This window comes from Oncorhynchus kisutch, linkage group LG17, assembly GCF_002021735.2.
Source record: "Oncorhynchus kisutch isolate 150728-3 linkage group LG17, Okis_V2, whole genome shotgun sequence".
Taxonomy (NCBI): domain Eukaryota; kingdom Metazoa; phylum Chordata; class Actinopteri; order Salmoniformes; family Salmonidae; genus Oncorhynchus; species Oncorhynchus kisutch.
In genome coordinates this window covers 28225074-28247602 of record NC_034190.2, presented here as the reverse complement: position 1 = coordinate 28247602, position 22529 = coordinate 28225074, and the positions used below count along the sequence as shown (strand labels likewise).

At 44.7% G+C, this 22529-nt stretch overlaps 1 protein-coding gene across 4 annotated transcripts in view; it reads right to left on the bottom strand.

Moving 5' to 3' along the window:
• LOC109907410 (RNA polymerase II subunit A C-terminal domain phosphatase-like) overlaps positions 1-22529 on the bottom strand; it is a 115872-nt gene that overhangs the window by 49503 nt on the left and 43840 nt on the right. The gene's annotated exons all lie outside the window — the stretch shown is intronic.

The following is a 22529-nucleotide window of genomic DNA, read 5'->3' as shown; positions in this document are numbered from 1 at the left end:
CATACGGTATTTGATTTGATTATTTTTTTTTATGGTTAAAAGAGGATATAGCCTACACCTTGGAGATTAACTGTTGCCACGACGATCACCTGAGTTAAATCCTTGGAGAATCGTATGAATACATTGACACAGCACCATATTTATTAGGAGGAATACTATCAATCAGTACTTTACAGTGAAAGGCTTCTTCCTTATAGCCATCTGTGGATGTCATGAAGGACTATGCTCCTAACCTGGACGCAGATAGATTAAGGTTAATTCCCTATATATGATGACATTTGGGATGACTCAGCCTAAGAGAGTACACAACTCAACGAAAAGACAGCATTTAGGCTACAAACTGAAACCCAGGCCTTGGACACAGGATTGACCTACAAAAATTAGAAAAGGACAACCCCCCCCCCCCCCCCCAAACCCTAGTGCCCTCGTATTACAGCAGTCCTCTAGTTTTCATTATCCCCTGAGGGCCATTTGGGCCAATTAAAATAGGGTGAGACCCCTCCCCCATTAACCTGAGGTAAAACTAAATCGATGTGGAAACGGATGGAGAGATTTGTCCTTATAATGGGAGAGAAGCCAAGCAGTTAAGACTTCCATCATTTAACACACAAGCATAGTGCTACACTGTCAGAGCACTGGAGAGCTCGGATCACGGCAAAGGAAACACCCCCAGAGCTGAGCTCATTTTGGGGGTCTGGCCAGGTTCATTAAAAGGTACCAACGGTTGTTGTTGACGACATCAATTTAGACGGACAAATACAACAAATACAGTATAGCATGGTGTTGACCTGGAATCAGCCAGAAACAATCCAAACGTTGTACTCACTGTCCTGCTGTTAGGTGTTTATCTAATACAATTAGCTCAAGCCCCTAAGGCACCTGCGAATTGGGAATGTCGGTGAAATTTCTGTTTGTAGGTTGTGTGTTCGTTTCTCATTGACAGAAAGTAGCCTAACACCAAGTGTAAGCCCACGGATCCCTGTTGCAGAACCACCATGTGTTTCCCAAACTAATCAAACCTCATTTGTCACATGCACCGAATACAACAGGTGTTGACCTTAGTGAAATGCTTACTTACAAGCCCTTAACCAACAATGCAGTTAAGAAAATACCCCAAAAACAGTGAGAGATAAGAATAGCAAATAATGAAAGAGCAGCAGTAAATAACAACAGCTGGGCTATATACAGGGTGGTACCGGTACAGAGTCAATACGGGGGGGGGGGGAACAGGTCAGTAAATAACAATAGCGGGGCTATATACAGGGGGTACCGGTACAGAGTCAATACAGGGGGGAACAGGTCAGTAAATAACAACAGCGGGGCTATATACAGGGGGTACCGGTACAGAGTCAATACGGGGGGGGGGGGGGGGGGGGGGGGGGGGGGGGGAACAGGTCAGTAAATAACAATAGCGGGGCTATATACAGGGGGTACCGGTACAGAGTCAATACGGGGGGGAACAGGTCAGTAAATAACAACAGCGGGGCTATATACAGGGGGGTACCGGTACAGAGTCAATACGGGGGGGGGGAACAGGTCAGTAAATAACAATAGCGGGGCTATATACAGGGGGTACCGGTACAGAGTCAATACGGGGGGGGGGAACAGGTCAGTAAATAACAATAGCGGGGCTATATACAGGGGGTACCGGTACAGAGTCAATACGGGGGGGGGGGAACAGGTCAGTAAATAACAATAGCGGGGCTATATACAGGGGGTACCGGTACAGAGTCAATACGGGGGGGGGGAACAGGTCAGTAAATAACAATAGCGGGGCTATATACAGGGGGGTACCGGTACAGAGTCAATACGGGGGGGGGGAACAGGTCAGTAAATAACAATAGCGGGGCTATATACAGGGGTACCGGTACAGAGTCAATACAGGGGGGAACAGGTCAGTAAATAACAACAGCGGGGCTATATACAGGGGGTACCGGTACAGAGTCAATACGGGGGGGGGGGGGGGAACAGGTCAGTAAATAACAATAGCGGGGCTATATACAGGGGGTACCGGTACAGAGTCAATACGGGGGGGGAACAGGTCAGTAAATAACAACAGCGGGGCTATATACAGGGGGTACCGGTACAGAGTCAATACGGGGGGGAACAGGTCAGTAAATAACAACAGCGGGGCTATATACAGGGGGTACCGGTACAGAGTCAATACGGGGGGGGAACAGGTCAGTAAATAACAATAGCGGGGCTATATACAGGGGGGTACCGGTACAGAGTCAATACGGGGGGGGGGGGGAACAGGTCAGTAAATAACAATAGCGGGGCTATATACAGGGGGGTACCGGTACAGAGTCAATACGGGGGGGAACAGGTCAGTAAATAACAACAGCGGGGCTATATACAGGGGGTACCGGTACAGAGTCAATACGGGGGGGGAACAGGTCAGTAAATAACAATAGCGGGGCTATATACAGGGGGTACCGGTACAGAGTCAATACGGGGGGGGGGGGAACAGGTCAGTAAATAACAATAGCGGGGCTATATACAGGGGGGTACCGGTACAGAGTCAATACGGGGGGGAACAGGTCAGTAAATAACAACAGCGGGGCTATATACAGGGGGTACCGGTACAGAGTCAATACGGGGGGGAACAGGTCAGTAAATAACAACAGCGGGGCTATATACAGGGGGTACCGGTACAGAGTCAATACGGGGGGGGAACAGGTCAGTAAATAACAATAGCGGGGCTATATACAGGGGGTACCGGTACAGAGTCAATACGGGGGGGGAACAGGTCAGTAAATAACAATAGCGGGGCTATATACAGGGGGTACCGGTACAGAGTCAATACGGGGGGGAACAGGTCAGTAAATAACAACAGCGGGGCTATATACAGGGGGGTACCGGTACAGAGTCAATACGGGGGGAACAGGTCAGTAAATAACAATAGCGGGGCTATATACAGGGGGTACCGGTACAGAGTCAATGTGTGGGGGGCACAGGTGTTGAGGTAATTATGTACATAATATTAAGATAAAGTGACTACGCATAGATAATAACAGAGAGTAGCAGCAGCTACACATACTGGCCTGCCTGTTTCTGTCTTTGAAGAAGTTTGCTTTTCAGTGGCACTTTACAGAATACCGCAAGAGTCTCTTGACGGGCAGTATTTTCTCCCCTTTTCCACATGATCGATAACGGTGTGAATGTAGTGGGGCTGTGGCAGGTCCTGATGCATTTCAAAGAGGCAGGGACCATCTTTCTGTCAGAAATGATGTTCACGTACTGTATATACCACAGAGCGGGACTTTAAAACTAGTGTAGCCGATATATCACAACGCACCAGTAGTCAGATAGGAGCGCTCTGCATCACGTAATGGCAGCAGGGTATTGGTGTTTCAGCTGACTTGTTCCAGACAGTTTAATAATCCATCAATACAAGAGAAACACAGATGTATTTATGTAAAATAAATAGTACTTACCTTATCCATGCACTCTGCCGATAAAATGAATGCTGACAGTGAAATGCAGTTTATTATTACAGATATTCAATATCAAACCAAGCATAAACTACCATCAACACTAGTCCTTCGTTGACTCCCTGAAGCATATTTCAGCGACGAATATTCTTGACAACTTAAAATCAATGTAAGCCCTCACATCACAGAATAATCTCCACACACTCAATAAGAACCCTGCAGAAGAGGCATCCCCTCTGGCTGTGTTTGGTCCCTCGGAGGCGCGACTACCAATAAGACAAATAAACCCCCAAATCCCCAAGGAGGGTCATGCTGAGATCATCAGGGATTACAGAGACTGATAAAACAAATACAAATGGTCTCTGGATTCTCTTAAAATAGCTCATGAACACAATTACTGTAATCCTTAGACAGTCACATACAACCAAACACCTTCCCCTTTCATCCACCACCACTTGCTGTTTGCTAAAGCATAGGCCTAACTTGAATACTTTCAGCTGAACCCATCTCTGAACGTGCAGTAAGGCAGTGTGGCCGTGCCCCCGAGGCCTGCCGTGTGATAGGCTCAAATCACTACCCTGCCAGAATGCAGCTCAGAACGTCAGAGTGGTTCATATCCGTCTCCTGCAGAGCGGCAGGCATTTAACAATCCCCAGAACCAGCATGGGATATGTCCGAAATGGCACCCTATTCCCTACACAGTGCACTACTTTAGACCCGACCATATGGGCCCTGGTCAAAATCAGTGCACTTACAAAAGGAAATAGGGTACGATTTGCAGTGCAGCCATGGTCTTCTCCACAGAGGCATTTCACTTCACGCAATGTAATGGTCCTGTCGGTAATAAGAGCCCAAGCAGAGAGAAACATGCTACAGCAGCAGCACAGCTTCTCAGAACACCACATGGAGGCTGCAGGGAGCCAGAGTGTTCCAGAGGCCTCACCATTACAAGGAGCACTGACGACAGAATATAAAAGGCAATTCAGACATTTTTATTGAGTGCTAAATGCACCGGACTCTATACCCCTAACAGAGTGAAGAGGACCCGTGAGGAGAGAAGTGTTAGTGCCTTAAGAAAACACGATGACTAGGGTTTGGACTGTCATATCCGCTGTAATGTGCCATGTTCATTCATCTCTGCACATCAGTGGCTCAAAACCTTTTGTAAGAAGCTGGAAAAACCAGAGGCTGGTGAGATTAGGGCACCCTACAGGTACACCAGGCTTAACAGAGCTAGAAAATCTTCTGAAGGTTTACTTCGGTGGATTGGATTGCAGTTTAGATCCACTTGGTGGACTGCATCTCAGACTCTATTCAGTCAGGCTGCCTTTAGTCCCCTGTATAGATATGACCATGAGCCAGGCACGCACACACTTAAAGCTAAAACTGTTCCACATAAGTTACCTTGGTTACTGGTCACTTCAAAACGGGAACGATTCAGACAGAGACAGTCATAATAATTGACAGCAGGACTTTAGAATTATCGGACACCCACACAGACAAAGAGATGTCACAGCTCCTCCCGTCTGTCATTCTCCCTCCGTCTGCTTGAGTTCTAATGAAAGGACGTGGATGGAAACCAGTGGACGGATGTGTATTGATGAAGCACAAGCCGAACAGAACAGTTGGATCTGTCAATGTCCACAAGAAGAAAACTACATCGGCTGAACATGTTCTAGACAACTCTGCATCGCTTTGATTCATCTCTTAGGAGGACACGAGCTGTGTCTGAAATGGCTTTTGACCGGGACCCACCTAGTGAATAGGGTGCTATTTCGCACCCACCCACGGTCTTCTACTGTGTTTTGATTGGGCTTAAAAGATGGCAAGGCTCACAGCCAAACCTGTAATGGGGGAAGACAGTGACACAGCTATTGGTCAGAGGACATGTTCATCAGAGTGATTGACAGACCGGCAGACGAGAGCCATCTTAAGACACACATGGTTGTGAAAAACAAAGACCCCAGAACTGAGAGGAAAAGTAGTTTACTCCTCGACATGAAAGCTGTAAATATGCTTGAGAGTCAAACTAGGGGGAAGAAATGGACATTTCCACCCAAGGAAAAATCCTGATATGAAATTCAATGCATGTTAACTCATAGGAAACATGTAGATCTGGAGTTTGTGACCTAAGCTGTCTAAACAGATACACAACCTTGGGGTTGGAAACAGCATGTCTTTACAAAGAGTTATGAGACCAGTCACCTCTGGTTTGACCTCATTAACCATAATGCAGCTTTTTTTATTCATATCTGGACATCACAAATGAATTGCATTACCAGTACAGTGACTCAGCTTAAGAAGATGAATGAAGGCTTATAAGGCTGATATGAAAGCTTATAATTGGACGGCTTTATACAATATGCTGCTACAGGCAGAAGTGAATGTGATATGATGGGCCATGATGCTCAACAGGGACACAGGTGGATCCCAGGGAGCTGCAGGGAACTCCCGGTTCAGTGTTATCACTGTGATGAATGCCTTTAGCAGGGGAGGTGTCACCAGTAGTGCCGTAAGAGAACAGAACTGGTGAGGTGTCACCATGAAATGTGTTTGATAATAATATGAGAACAGGAACCTAAAACATTGGTCCTAATTATTCAATGTCTTGAACCAGACAGGACGGAGCAGCTATTGTACTGTACCGCGTGTCTCAGAGTCCCATATGGTCGGTCTCTAAGGAAGAAGCCCTGGCTTAGTCTTGGCAGACTTTTGAAGAAGCATAAGTGAATGAATTACCATTATATTTAAGATATAAATATGGATAACTGTTGAGATAAACTTCAGGATGGAAGAGTGTGAATACTTAAAGTTTGAAGTCTAACTTCGACTCCTGAAGGGGTGAGTGAGCAGCACAGTGTGTTGAAGGGGAAAAAAACACAGTTCTACAGAACCACAGACAGGAAACGACACATTGTTAACGCAAGTCAAATCATTATCCATTCACCAGCTCAGTGGTGGTGAGATTCCTTCACAATGGGGCTCAAATCAATAGCAAAACTAGCTTTAAAAACTCTGTCCTTGGAGTTGAAAAGAAACCGTTTCAGGTGGAGAGAAACTTTTTCAATGTCTTCAGGACGTCATCTTGAAGTACTGTGGAGTCTGGCTGTGATAGAAAAAGAAACATTTATATTTGTTAAGAGACTGGACTGGCTAAGCCGTTTACACACAGACTGGATAATACTGCTGCTAGAGGCAGAGTTGAACCTGAGGCGAACTGACAGAGACAGGTAGAGACTTAGAGGTAGATTGACTCACACTGCCCAGGTTCAGGAGTTCAGATAATCAATCAGCGCTCATCTTTCTGAACCACTGCTGTTAGCTCTAGGTTATTGGAGAGAGAAATTCAGCTCTGAGCAGACATACTTCATTGAAGGGATTATACAACTTTTACTGTCCGTCCAGACGATTGGCTGCTTGGCTTGAGCAGGGGAAGGGCCCAAATGTAGTGATTGAGAAGATTATGGACCGAAAAGAAAACACTAAAACACTGGGAGTAAATAAGAAAAGTATCTTTTTTTCAGGACCATGAATAAAAACCATTTGGCAAGTCGCCAGCTTAGACGATTATTGTAGACAATCAAACTCTTTCATGCTACGTAAACTCATTAAAAACAACCTCCCACAGTCTCTCTGCTCCTATAGTTCACTCCCCAAATGACACACAGAGAAGTGCTTCTCCTAGCAGGGGTATCACACTTGACACTACCAGGTCAATTATTGGATTTCACTGCAAGTCCACTTCCCCAGACTCAGGAAAGTGTTTTATCAATACCCATATGTCAGTCACACAAATACAAGAATGACAAGTACATACCGGGGAAAGTAGGAGAAGAAGAAAATGTTCCTGAGGTATGAGTGAGACTAGTAAAGTGACAGACACCCACGCTACAACTGAGCCTGTGAGAGACCTCCACTGCCACTTCTCTCTCTCTCCATCAATTATCTCACTGTGCTCCTCGGGGGCCGGGGCCAGATCAAAGACCATATGCTTCCTCTGTAACACAGCCTAGAGCAGCCAGGAGCCAGTCCCATTCTGATAGGCGCAATTATCCAAGAAGGAAGTTAAATCTTCAAAGCAGCCCTGTCTCGTCTTGTCTATCTGCTCTTAGCTACCAGTCCCAACCTCGGGCTGGGCGATATGGCTCAAAATATTATATCACAGTACTTAAATGGTTTTGCTGGTATGTTTTTGAATAATACACATTTTACAATTGCTTTGAGTATTGTGTAACCCTTGGGTGGCAACACATACATTCCAAGTGATTTCAATGAGTCTTTCTCTATTCTGATAGTATAAAACAGTTCAATTCAACTTCAACCCCCCCCCCCAAAAAATGCAGCATTTTCATACATTTCCTGCACTAATTTGAGATCCTTTCCCCCCTGCCACGTAGGGCTGCACGATATGGGCAAACAATCTTGTCTTGCGATTTAGAGCAAAACACCTGGGTGTTAGAATCATGGAAATAGAATAATTATCATAATTCTACAGTTCGGGTATAATAGTTAGAACTTTGAATACAGTGTTGTGTGACGTGACAACAAATGAAAATGCCAGGGAGGAGTTAGTGACACGGGTAGGAACCAAAGTGTTGATAAGTGTTTTCTAGGGGACCCTATAATCTTACTTCATGTAGCTAACATATTCATGCTTTGCGTATTCCTCTTTGATTTAGAAGACACTGTTGCACAAACAACAAGCTGATTTAGATCTACACCATCACCTGGTATTATTAGGCTGTATATTTAGTTTGTTCTGACAGTACATTTATTAGCTAGTCAGTGATTAGCGGCTTACACGATTTAGGCCCAACTGGCTAAGAAAAGACAAACAAACCATTTGCAGACGTAAGAAACACAAACTAGTGTAATTATAGAAAACAGCATCGTTGTCGTCAACATTGCTGCATGTGCTTCACTGACCATGCAGACTGAACGTAAGTGTCTCGTGGTCGAGGAACAACAAACCAAACACTCCAATACTGTTACAGAAGGAAAAGGAAAAACCCAAACCGGTCCGTGCATCAATACCAGTATATTGTACAATACGGTATACCGCCCAGCCCTAGTCCAACCCTCATGAAAACACTCTGCTCTCAGCTACAGAGAAAAAAATATCTAAAATCATAGGGCATGTAACTCTGTCTCACTGTCTGATGGGATTTTGTTAAGAGGTGTATATGAACAGCAAAGGACAGGACCACCTTTTTTCCCTCCAGCTTTCCCAGAGAAATAGGAATGCACCTGCAGGTTAACCAAAAAAATACTGTGCTTAGGCGTAGGTGAAAGGTTGTAGGAAATCAAAAGAAAATAAGTAACCGACAAGGATTAACTCACTTAACATCTAACACCTACTAAAAACAGACACAAATATGCACATTGAAATATAAAAAGGGGACGTCTTTCCATAGCCGCCACCTCTCCCTCCTAACAAGAAAACAGAACAGAGAGGTTCAGCTCCAAACAGCCCCCCCCTTCTGATAGTGATGCTGTCAGGTTGCCAAGGACTGTGAAAATGAGGGAACTGATCAGAGGGAATATTCAGGGGTCCAGGTTTTGGGAGAGATGATGGCGTTGCACACCTGGTGATGGAGTGGTCTGGCATGGGCCAGGGACAGTTGTAATTTACTGATCACTGACAGCAACTGACCCTACAGTACAGACCTCACACAACTCAGACTGCTGTGGGGAAAGTAGTCTGAGAGGACAGCTAACCCTGTGTGGCCTGTTTCAGCACCTTGGACAGTGACATCAAGCAGTCAGAGAGAAATATTTATACTCTCTGTAGCAGAAAGAATAATAGTGGAGAAGAAAGGAATGAAGAACTTGTAGAGGTTTCACTTCCAGTCACTTTAACAAGTCTACCCCTGAACACACGTCAGTCAGCCAGTCCTTAAAAAGGACATCAGACTTGTGACCTGGACCAAGGAGAAAAAGGTCAACAGACTGAGCTAGGGACAAAGCAAGCAATGAAGTCAGCGGTGAAGCAATGTCCATCACCTGAATCTGATCAGACAAGGGATTATGGGGTGAGATGCAGAACTGTGTCTGTAGGCGGTCTGTGGCCGTTGCCCCAGGTGTACCCTGGGAGAGGAAAGGGCGACGTCCTGCAGCGGTGTGGCATTTTAGCACTGGCTCTGCTCTAATCCAGTGTGACGTCTGTCTGCTTGATGTTAAGGGTCAACATGAGACTCTCACGGCTGCGTTATTCATTTTAGAGATTGGAAACTGATTGGAAAAGATTGATGACGGGATGTAATAAGACTGTGGTTGGTGTTTTGTAAAATCAGTCCACTTTATCCATAGACTATTTCTTTACTAGTTATTAACCCAACAGTGAGGACGAAGCTCTCGAAATGGAGAAAAACTGTCACCCACTGCTTGCTCTTAAGCTGCATGGCAATCCACTCCACATCACTGCATTGCCAACCACAGGACTGTCACGCTACCAATAGCCACAAGTCCATATTAAAAGACACCAATTGATTATAGAGCTTTTGGAATCACGCATCAAATAGCAGCCTCTCTTATCTGGCCCCCGGGACCTTGGTCAGCCCCGAGGGAGGCTTTAGACCAGCAGCTAATAAATATAATAGCCTGTTTGCACGCAGGCAAATAAACCAATTAAATAACCTCATCGTTATCACAGGCAGGTGACTGGTCTCTGGACCATCTGCCATTTTGGTGAATGTGGGGGAGACGGAAAACTCTTCTGCTTTGCTGTGATACCCCACAACCTGGGACCTGTTTCAGTCAGACGCCGCAGGCAGTGGCACCACCCAGAGTGATCAAGGTTCTCCCACTCCCTGTCTGGCAGGCATGGGCTGGTCTGGTCACCTGTGGCTTGCTGATTGGTATATCCTGGCCTGTTCCCCAGGCCAGACCTCAGAACACAGCCCAATCCTGGAACAATCAAAGAACAATCCTCAGCAAAAAAAAAAAAAAGAAGCCAACCAGGCAGGGGAAGGAGAGCCACTCACAGGCATTCATAATGTCTGATCACAGAGGACTCAGCTAGAAACAACACATTTTCACAGAAACAAAAAGCTTGCCAGACACATTTTCTTCCTATTGTAGAAACATGGAAATCTTGGATGATCCATTCTGTTGCTGAATAATTTTTAATCACCCCACTGGCTCGTTATAAATTATACAGTGATGTCTTCTTCAGGCAGCCTCCTTTCCGTTCAGTTGGTAGCGTGGAGAGGAGGGGGGAGGTGAGAAGAGAGGAAGCAGGGGGCTCAGTTCTTGTAATCTGCAGAAGACACAGCAGCCCAATCCCCCCAAAATGATCTGTCTCCATCCTCTATCTGTGAAGGCAGAAAGACACAATGGCCATCTCATTACAACCCACTCCGGGGGACAGATACCTTGACTGCCTCGGTTCCCTTCTGTTCCATACTGAGAGGAGATACAATATCAAAGATAAAGGCTTCTCATTCGCTTGGAGCCAGATGATGCGTCTCAACGTTTTTCAGGGACACAGCATTCTGAGTGCTGGTCGTGTTTTTCATTTGTTTCTCCAGAAGGCTCTTCTCTTAGTCATGCTGGGCTTTTGTGCCGGTTTGAAGAGGCGAAAGCTGAAAAGAGGAGATGGCCGTCCATTGAAACAAGGACAAACTAAATAATTATTATCACTTCTGGTTGTTTTATCACCCCAGACATCCGACAGATTCACACTGACAAAATGAGTTCTCTGAAAAACGTACACACACACACACACTCAGTGTGTGGGTAGAGCATTAGTTTCTCTGAAAGCTGTCGCAGAGAGCAGAGAGCATGGATTAGCTGGCATTTCTACTGCAAAAGATGTTAGAAGAGGATAGCATACAAACAACAAAAAAGGGAGAAAGGACTTAACTAGAAAGTCTGATTTTCTAGGAGACTTCTAAAACACATGGAGGAATAGAGACCGCAGCAGTTCTCTGTCCAATGAAGGTAAAGAGCTGTGTCCTGTCCATTCCTAGCATTGCAGCTATGTAAAAACATCTCAATTTAAACCTCTTTTTGTTCATACTAGCACTCGACAGGTTATTTCTGGTTGCGAGGCAGCGACAGTATTCTCTCTCTTCCAGGTCAGACAACTGTCCACTAGGGTCGGACCCCACTGATGGATATGATACGTGTGATCAATAGCCTGGAGCATTGAGAGAACATTGGGTGAGCATGGATCCCCATGGTGACTGATGAGTTCTATTAGATGTTGCTCTGCTACTAGGTCTCACAGGAGTCCCGTTGCATCATCACTGGCCTTATACTACTTCAAGACATTTTAAAAAGGGACGCCTCTGGATTTTCTCTCAGAGACCGATGAACTCGTGGACACCATTTTATGCCTTGTCGTGCTGTTTGGAGGAAGTTGCTAACTAGCGTTAGCGCAATGACTGGGGGTCTATGGTAACAACTAGTATGCTAGCTGTTACCATAGATTCATTACGCCAACGCTAGTTAGTATTGGCTCGCGAAACTATCCCTAACGTCCTTCATAGTAGACGCAGTGTGAATTCCAAACTATCTATAATGGTCACCACGTCATTATGTTTTTCAATTACTGTAATGGTAGTGAAAATAATTTACAGTGTATTTGGAATATAGTCAGACCCCTTTTTCCACATCTCGTTACATTACAGCCTTATTCTACAATGGATTAAATCATTTTTTCCCCTCAACAATCTACACACAATACTCCATAATGACAAAGCAAAAACAGGTATATACTGTGCCAGTCAAGTTTGGACACCTACTCATTCAAAGGTTTTAATTTATTTGTACTATTTTTGAATAATAGTGAAGACAAAAACGCTGAAATAACAAATGGAGTCATGTAGTAACCAAAAAAAGTTTAATAAATCAAATGTTATATTTGAGATTCTTCAAAGTAGCCACCCTATGCCTTGATGACAGCTTTGCACACTCTTGGCATTCTCTCAACCAGCATCATGAGGAAGTCCCTTGGAATGCATTTCAATTAACAGGTGGGCCTTGTTAAAAGTTACATTTGTGGAATTTCTTTCCTTCTTAATGCATTTGAGCCAATCAGTTGTGTTGTGACAAGGTAGGGGTAGAATACAGAAGATAGCCCTATTTGGTAAAATACCAAGTCCATATTATGGTAAGAACAGCTCAAATAAGCAAAGAGAAACGGCAGTCCATCATTACTTGACATGAAGGTCACACAATACGGAAAACGTCAAGAACATTTAAAGTTTCTTCAAGTCTAGTCACAAAAACTATCAAGCGCTATGATGAAAATGGCTCTCATGAGGACCACCACAGGAAAGGAAGAGTTACCTCTGATGCAGAGGATAAGTTCAATTAGAGTTACCAGCCTCAGCAATTGCAGCCCAAATAAATGCTTCAGAGTTCAAGTAGCAGACATCTCAACATCAACTGTTTAGAAGAGACTGTGTGAATCAGGCCTTCATGGTCGAATTTCTGCAAATAAACCAGTACTAAAGGACACCAATAATAAGAAGAGACTTGCTTGGGCCAAGAAACAAGAGCAATGGACATTAGACTGGTGGAAATCTGTCCTTTGGTCTGATGAGTTCAAATTTGAGATTTTTGGTTCCAACCGCTGTGTCTTTGTGAGACGCAGAGTAGGTGAACGGATGATCTCCGCATGTGTAGTTCCCACCGTGAAGCAACCCAATTGAGATGGTTTGGGATGAGATGGGACCGCAGAGTGAAGGAAAAGCAGCCAACAAGTGCAAAGCATATGTGGGAACTCCTTTAAGACCGTTGGAAAAGCATTCCAGGTGAAGCTGGATGAGAGAATGCAAAGAGTGTGCAAAGCTGTCATCAAGGCAAAGGGTGGCTACTTTGAAGAATCTAAAATATATTGATTTGTTTAACACTTTTTGGTTACTACATAATTCCATGTGTTTTTTCATAGTTTTGAAGTCTTCACTATTATTCTACAATGTAGAAAATAGTAAAAATAAAGAAAAACTCTTGAGCAGGTGTGTCCAAACTTGTGCATGTATAAATAATTATGGACTCGGGAGAGGTGAAGAGCCATGCGTCCTCCGAAACACGATCCTGCCAAGCTGCACTGCTTCTTGACACTGCTCGCTTAACCCGGAAGCCAACCGCACCAATGTGTCGGAGGAAACACCCTCCAGCTGGCGACAGACGTCAGTTTGTCGGCGCCCGGCATGCCACAAGGAGTTGCTAGAGTATGATGTGACAAGGAAATCCCGGCCGGCCAAACCCTCCCCTAACCCGGAAAACGCTGGTCCAATTGCGCGCCATCTCGTGAGTCTCCCGGTCACGGCCGGCTGTGACACAGCCTGGAATCGAACCCGGGTATGTAGTGACGGCTTAGACCGCTGCACCACTCGGGAGGCCAGCAAAAACTGTATAGAAATTTTAGCAAATGGATTAAAAATAAAAAAACTAATACCGTATTTACACAAGTATTCAGACCCTGTGCTATAAGTTTCGAAATCGCGCTCAGGAGCATCCGGTTTCCATTGATCATCCTTGAGATGTTTCTTCAACTTGATTGGAGTCCACCTCCAATCAATTAAGTTGATTGTACAGGATTTGGAAAGGCATACACCTGTCTATATAAAAAGGTCCCACAGTTGACAGTGCATGTCAGAGCAAAAAAAAACAAGCCAGGAGGTCAAAGGAATTGTCCATAGAGCTCCGAGACAGGATTGTGTCAAGACACAAAAAAATTCTGCAGCATTGAATGTCCCCAAGAACACAGTGGCCTCCATCATTCTTATATGGAAGAAGTTTGGAACCACCAAGACTCTTCCTAGAGCTGGTTAGGGAGGTGACCAAGAACCCAATGGTCACTCTGACAGAGCTCTAGAGTTCCTCTTTATTGATGGGAGATCCTTCGAAAAAGAAAACCATCTCTGCAGCACTCCACCAATCAGGCCTAATCTTATGTCTGTAAGGTAGCTAGTAGCTACTGCACATCCACAACATTAGCAGGCATCCAGCTGTCATGATACTGCGCATCTAAGCATTGTAAGTTCAAGATTTTTAAATATATATAGCCCTCCCTATGCTAAGAACACCTTCAGAAATTGACATATACACCTTAAAGGAGTAGGTCACTATTTTACAACTTGATGTTAGGTTCTTCATCCTGAAAGTAGGCTATGGGCCATGATAAATTGTAATCCATAGTTCGGTTCTTTGAAAAGACCGCTATCTAAAAATCATTGGAAGTGATGGGGGCATGTCATTACTTGACGAAAATCACCTGAAATCAACTCAAACTCCATTTGGTTCGATGTTAAAGGTTATTTGGTCATAAAAGAAATAAACATGTTCACATGCCTCTATCATTACCATAGATTTTTAGCTAGCAGTGGCTATAGTTAGCAATGGCTGTTTAATGAAAACCGAACCACAGATTACAATTTCTCCTGACCTATAGACTACTTCCAGAGTGAGGAACCATCTAACATCATGTTGTAAAATAATGAAATACTCCTTTAATAGGTTTTAGCCTTGTGTCCACATGGCTAGATGTAGGGGGTTGAATAACGTCAACATTCTGATTGTTGGGAGTGGAGCAGATTTTACACCCTTCGGCTCTCTGGCTCTCCCTTTCGTGATTTATTCAAGACTGTCGAAAATACTTTTGTTGTGTGAGGAAGATGGAAGGGGAGGGGTACAAAATGCATAAATGAGGGGGAAAGCGGCTTGTGGCTTCAATTTTCCCTGCCCACCAGTTCAGAGGTAGTGTGCTATACAGTGGTGGTCCTTATCAGGAGGGTGGTCTGTGTTTTTACTGTGAGGGCGAGGCTGTGTGTCTGATGTTTATCATGGGAAGGCGGGTCGTGTCCATCTAATTCGTGCTGAGGTGTGAAAGGCGAGAGACAAGACGGGGACCTGGAACACAGCTGATAAGAGAGGAGACACTCGAACCAAACACTCGTCTCCACACAGCCGTGCAAGAGTGCTTTTTACCATCCATTTACACAGGAATCAGACTAATGAGCAGCTTGACTATGTTTGTCTCACCGTTGGGTAACTGATGTGATTCCGGTGCAACCTTATGGGAACACCAGTAGGACATAAACGACATAGCGTAGTTCGTCAGCATTCATTAGTTCAGGATGTTCCAGGAGAAGGTGCTGACTGGATGAGAACATAGGATATACTGCAACTCATTCCAGAACCGGTCTCATTCGCCAGAGGAAGAAGACCTGGGTTCAAATGGTATTTGAAATCTTGCTGATGTAGACAGTAAAATCAGATTAGAACTCCTGGGCTGAGTTCTAATCCGATCTGCACTAGTGAGATGTTTACAGTTCAGCACAATACTTCCTGATCCAATAACAGACAGTACTGGGATTCACCCCCCATCTGTCCTCTGCTTTTAATGACACATAAAACAATGCCTGCTCAGTCACGACTACATGCCAGATAACACAGATCGAACAGATAGCACAGGGGTTAGGATGACCGCAGTCACTGTAGGATTGAACAGGGGCACAATGCCAACCAGGTTATAATACACTGCTAAAAAAAACAAAGGGAACACTAAAATAACACATCCTAGATCTGAATGAATGAAATATTCTTATTAAATACTTTTTTCTTTACATAGTTGAATGTGCTGACAACAAAATCACACAAAAATTATCAGCGCACAGAGGTCTGGATTTGGAGTCACACTCAAAATTCAAGTGGAAAACCACACTAGAGGCTGATCCAACTTCGATGTAATGTCCTTAAAACAGGTCAAAATTAGGCTCAGTAGTGTGAGTGGCCTCCACGTGCCTGTATGACCTCCCTACAACACCTGGGCATGCTCCTGATGAGATGGCGGATGGTCTCCTGAGGGATCTCCTCCCAGACCTGGACTAAAGCATCCGCCAACTCCTGGACAGTCTGTGGTGCAATGTGGCGTTGCGTTGGTGGGTGGAGCGAGACATGATGTCCCAGATGTGCTCAATTGGATTCAGGTCTGGGGAACGGGTGGGCCAGTTCATAGCATCAATGCATTCCTCTTGCAGGAACTGCTGACACTCCAGCCACATGAGGTCTAGCATTGTCTTGCATTAGGAGGAACCCAGGGCCAACCGCACCAGCATATGGTCTCACAAGGGGTCTGAGGGTCTCATCTCGGTACCTAATGGCAGTCAAGCTACCTCTGGCGGGCACATGGAGGGCTGTGCGACCCCCCAAAGAAATGCCATCCCATACCATGACTGACCCACCGCCAAACCGGTCATGCTGGAGGATGTTGCAGGCAGCAGAACGTTCTCCACGGCGTCTCTAGACTGTCACGTCTGTCACGTTGATTTCACAGAAGTGTGATTGACTTGGAGTTACATTGTGTTGTTTAAGTGTTCCCTTTATTTTTTTGAGCAGTGTAGTTCTAATGGCCATTAGGTGCAAGCAGTGTCCTATGGTGTAATGCTACTGTAAGTAGCCTTGCGCGAGCCTTGGAGCAGGAGCCAATCTCCTGTTGCTGTAGCGCGAGGCAGCTTGATGTACAAAGTACAACCTCTGGACAGGACTCTAGTCTATCAGAGGGCCTTACCCAAAATCTCTCTCCTTAATGCAGAGTGCCAAGGAGATGCCGGGTCTCATTTTTACAGTCTTCGGTGTGACTCAGCCGGGGATCCAAATCCCAACCATCCAATCTCAGGGTGGACCCAAACCACAAGGCCAATGAAATGGTGGCGTAAAGCTAAAGGCTGCGTAACTACACCGCTAAAAAGCGAACAAGGGTGAATGGCCAAAGGATACAAATGCCACCTAAACCAGATATGCTAAAGCAGATGTTAGCATAACTGCTTGCAGTGGGTTATGGCAGAATGCTAAAGGCTTCGGTAATAACAGCACTAACAAGACTGAATGGGTTATAAAGTAAAGGTCACCCAGTTGGCATACACCGCTACGACACGTCACCAGGCAACCGTACACATTTAGCTACTCTTCGTAGAATGACACATCCAGGGATGGAACCAGCCCTGACATTTAAATGTGAGCCTGCATCAAGCCTACCTGACTGAGATAGGACTTCGGGTTCGTCCCAAATGGCACGCTATTCCCTGTATATAGTGGATTATTTTTGACCAGAACCCTATGGGCCAAGGTCAAAAGAAGTGCACTTATATAGGGAAGAGGGTGCCATTTGTGACGCAAAGCCAGCACCACCAAATGTTTTTCTTCCTCCAAAGTTTTCATACGTTTAAAAATGTCATGAGCCTTTCTGAAAAGGCAGGGAAAGGAAAATGAGGAGAGAGAGAGAGAAGTGGGAAGAGTGAAGAGGATGACATTTAAAACAGTATTACAGGGCACCCCAGTGGTTGGTATTTTCACTCAACCGGCTTTGCTATTGCTCTTTTGGAAGCACGCATTAAAAGGGTACAGTCTAGTTTCACGTTGTGGCAGTTGCAAAGTAGGCACACTTTTAAACCCCTGTTGGGTTACAACTTGTACATAATGCACCAATTAAAGTGGACAGATGAATTGATATGCAGTATGTTCTAGATGCCCCCGTCCTGCATAACAGAGAACTAATCCACTCAACTAAACCATCATCACATCTTCATAAAGACCACGGAACAATAATACAGCTGAAATAGAGTTTATAAAAATCAAAATTGCTTAAAAAAATACCACTGAACCATGAAAGATATTATACACAGAGTTCCTCTTAAGGGACTCCAATACAGAGCAGAATAAATACATAGTTAAAACACTGGGGACAGAATAAGCATCGGACTGAGAGGCGAGGGGACTCTGAAGAGATTATTAGTTAGACTAACTGCTCAGTCTATATGCCATTTATAAAGCACATGCACATGTGCACAGACAAGACACACACAATTAATCAGTCTCTCTGGGATTTTTTCCATATTTCCTTTGTGAAATCTGCAGCTAAGAACACTTGATTTTGTGGCGGCTTTACATAAACTCAGCAAAAAAAGAAACGTCCCCTTTTCAGGACCATGTCTTTCAAAGATAATTTGTAAAAATCCAAATAACTCCACAGATCTTCATTGTAAAGGGTTTAAACACAGTTTCCCATGCTTGTTCAATGAACCATAAACAATGAACATGCACCCGCGGAACGGTCGTTAAGACACTAACAATTTACAGAAGGTAGGCAATTAAGGTCACAGTTATGAAAACTTAGGACACTAAAGAGGCCTTTCTACTGACTGAAAAACACCACAAGAAAGATGCCTAGGGTCCCTGCTCATCTGCGTGAACGTGCCTTAGGCATGCTGCAAGGAGGCATGAGGACTGTAGATGTGGCCAGGGCAATAAATGGCAATGTCTAAGATAGCGCTACAGGGAGACAGGACGGATAGTTGATCGTCCTCGCAGTGGCAGACCACGTGTAACAAGACCTGCACAGGATCGGTACATCCGAACATCACACCTGCGGGACAGGTACAAGATGGCAACAACAACTGCCCGAGTTACACCAGGAACGCACAATCCCTCCATCAGTGCTCAGACTGTCCACAATAGGCTGAGAGAGGCTAGACTGAGGGCTTGTAGGCCTGTTGTAAGGTAGGTTCTCGCCAGACATGACCGGCAACAAAGTCGCCTATGGACACAAACCCACCATTGCTGGACCAGATAGGACTGGCAAAAAGCGCTCTTCACTGACGAGTCGCGGTTTTGTCTCACCAGGGGTGATGGTCGGAATCGCGTTTATCGTCAAAGGAATGAGCGTTACACCAAGGCCTGTACTCTGGAGTGGGATCAATTTGGAGGTGGAGGGTCCGTCATGGTCTGGGGCGGTGTGTGGCAGCATCATCGGACTGAGCTTGTCATCATTGCAGGCAATCTCAACACTGTGCTTTACAGGGACGATATCCTCCTCCCTCATGTGGTACCCTTCCTGCAGGCTCATCCCGACAATCATGACAATGCCACCATCCATACTGCTTGTTTCTTGCCTGATTTCCTGCAAGACAGGAATGTCAGTGTTCTGCCGTCTGGGACCTGTTGGATCAGAGGGTGAGGGCTAGGGCCATTCCGCCCAGAAATGTCCACGAACTTGCAGGTGCCTTGGTGGAAGAGTGGGGCAACATCTCACAGCAAGAACTGGCAAATCTGGTGCAGTCCATGAGGATGAGATGCACTGAAGTACTTAATGCAGCTGGTGGCCAAACCAGATACTGACTGTTACTTTTGATTTTGACCCCCCTTTTGTTCAGGGACACATTATTCCATTTGTGTTAGTCGCATGTCTGTGGAACTTGTTCAGTTTATGTCTCAGTTGTTGAATCTTATATTCATACAAATATTTACACACGTTAAGTTTGCTGAAAATAAACGCAGTTGACAGTGAGAGGACATTTCTTTTTTTGCCGAGTTTATATTTTTCTCTATCATGTTAATTTAATAATCAACCAATACAATGTATGCACTCAATTATAGTATGACTAAGCAGACTATGTCTCTATGCAGCCTCCAGCATTATCTATTTTCTAGCACACACACATGACAGAGTTGTTGGTTTGAGCACGTCTCTGGAGGTGCCGTGTTGAGCCGGAGGAGTGTGTATCAAGCCTTCACTGCGATTCATTGCGGCCAGCCGTTCAAACAAAAAAGAATAACGATTCTCGAGTCAGTTAAGATTAGTTCAAAAAGAACACCACAGATTCCCCTGCTATCGCTTCGGTCACAGTGATCTGCTGGCTGCCGCTGCTGTGGTGGCTGGTCAGACATTCTTTACACATGCCATGCTAGAATTCTGGCTTTTGGCTCCTGAAGCCCTCGGAGATTTAAGTCCTACATTCCAAAATGTCACATTTACACAACACTGCTGGTCTTTAGGGAACAACACCCAGCATCCGCATTCCTTCCTGTTCATGGCCCATCACACAACCAATCACAGCACTCCATCTACAGTGAGAACTGAGGTCTTTGAGCAAAGAAGACTGGCTTTGGGTCACAATAGAAATTCAATGGCAGGTGTAAACATCTTGAGCAACCATTTAATGTTTTAATACGGCCATTGAATCAATTACCATGAAACAACCTTTAGATGACCGCCAAGGCGACAAAAAGCCCCAGAATGCTTGATACATTTCATGACTCAGACAGACAGAATGAAATGAACTGCAAATTAACCTCAACCTTACATCCTTAGCTCATTCACTTGTTTCGTCTGTTACATGTAATGCAGCAAATTGCAAAAATCTCTGAAGCTGGAGTCTTATATCGCCCTCTCTAACTTTAAGCATCAGCTTACCGATCACTGTACACAGCCAATCTGTAAATAGCACACCCGACTACCTCATCCCCATATTATTACTTACCCTCTTGCACCCCAGTATCTCTACTTGCACATCATCTGCACATCTATCACTCCAGTATTAATGCTAAATTGTAATTATTTTCACCTCTAGGGCCTATTTATTGCCTACCTCCCTACTCTTCTACATGTGCACATACTGTACATAGATTTGTCTATTTTTCTTTTCTTTTGTGTTATTGACTGTATGTGTGTTTATGTGCAACTCTGTTTTGTTGTTTTTGGCCCACTGCTTTTTATCTTGGTCAGGTTGCAGTTGTAAATGAGAAATTGTTCTCAACTGGCCTACCTAGTTAAATAAAGGTGAAAAATAAAAGAGAGTTATCAGATTTTGCCATAGATTTTGGATGTGATTCCGATTCGCTGGCCACTCCAGAACAGTCCAGCGTCTCTTCTTAACCACTCCTGGGTGCTTTTCGATGTGTGTTTGGGGTCCTTGTCGTGCTGGAAGACCCACAACCTTCAATTGAGACGTTTTTACACACCGGGTTGAACATTGTACTACAAAACACCTGATAATGTGTTGATTTCATGATGCCTTGCACACCTTCAAGGCCCCCAGCACCAGCGGCAGCGGCACGGAATTATCAACCTAGGTTTGATTGTAGGCAGGCTGTTCTTTCCTTAGAATGAGAAAGTAGCTACGTTAAAGAAAACAGCCATTTTAAAGAAGGATGGGAGAGGCTTAATGACCATTCTAACACAGGCTCGGTGAAGCTTGATGAAAAAAAACTAAAACAATTGGTTCAGACACCCAGGGGAGCAGAGAACACTGAAAACAGGCTGGGTGATGTTAGATAACAGACCTACAACAACAGTTATAGGACATAATGGGAAAATGGGAGAAAGGGACAACCAATATGGTTTACAACAGAGAGAGATCGGTTATAAAAAGGGGTTAATAACGCCATACTGAAATGACTTCGGAGACATGGAGATGAATGAACATGGGATGTGTAATATACCAATACAATGTCATAGTTATGTTATTGACCCCTGTACGTGTGGTCAAATGATAAAAAGCAGGTGGCAAAAGTAGCAAATTGTAAATTCGATGGGAAGGCATCTCATGGTTCACGGACGTAATGTAATAACAATACTAAAAAAACAGTTATCCTCATCCACACACAGCCATTCGGAACACCTACTCAGAACAGAGATATTCTGTAGGCAGAGAGGTAACGTTACCCATCAAAAAGAGAGAAGTAACAAGATCTTTAGGGCTAAGACATTTTATTTCTAGGTCTGTGATTTGAAAAAAGGACACATGGTGCAGCCTGAGCATTCTCCCATCAACACGGACAACTAAAATGTATCTTCTCATGGAAGACCCTGACACAGCAGCGGCGACCAGGGTTACAGAACGTTATCTTTCAGTTGAACTCATAAACAGACCGAGAGAGACTGAATACGTTCACTTTATGTGTGTCCGAAATGGCACCCTATTCCCTATGTAGTGTACATAGTGTACTCTGGTAGTGTTTACCAGAGCTCAGTCAATCCCTCTAAAGAGGATAGGTACGTTATTGAGAACACAAAGGCCAATTCAATAAAGGGAATGGGGTGCCACAGACATAATCCATTTCTGCAGTCTCCTGGTTCACAACAAGCCCTTCGTCAAGCAGTGTCCCCAGTCACAGTGATATCTAAACCATTGGATTAAAACTCACAACTGGAACCCATTTGCCACGACAAGCTGTGTGACCTGTACTGGTGGCGAGGGAGAATGAGAGCGAGAGGTGGAGAGATGGATAGAGACAGGGGGATAGAGGTGAGCGCGAGAAACATCCCGAAAGAAGAGTATCAAAAGTGCCACCAGTCATATTCTA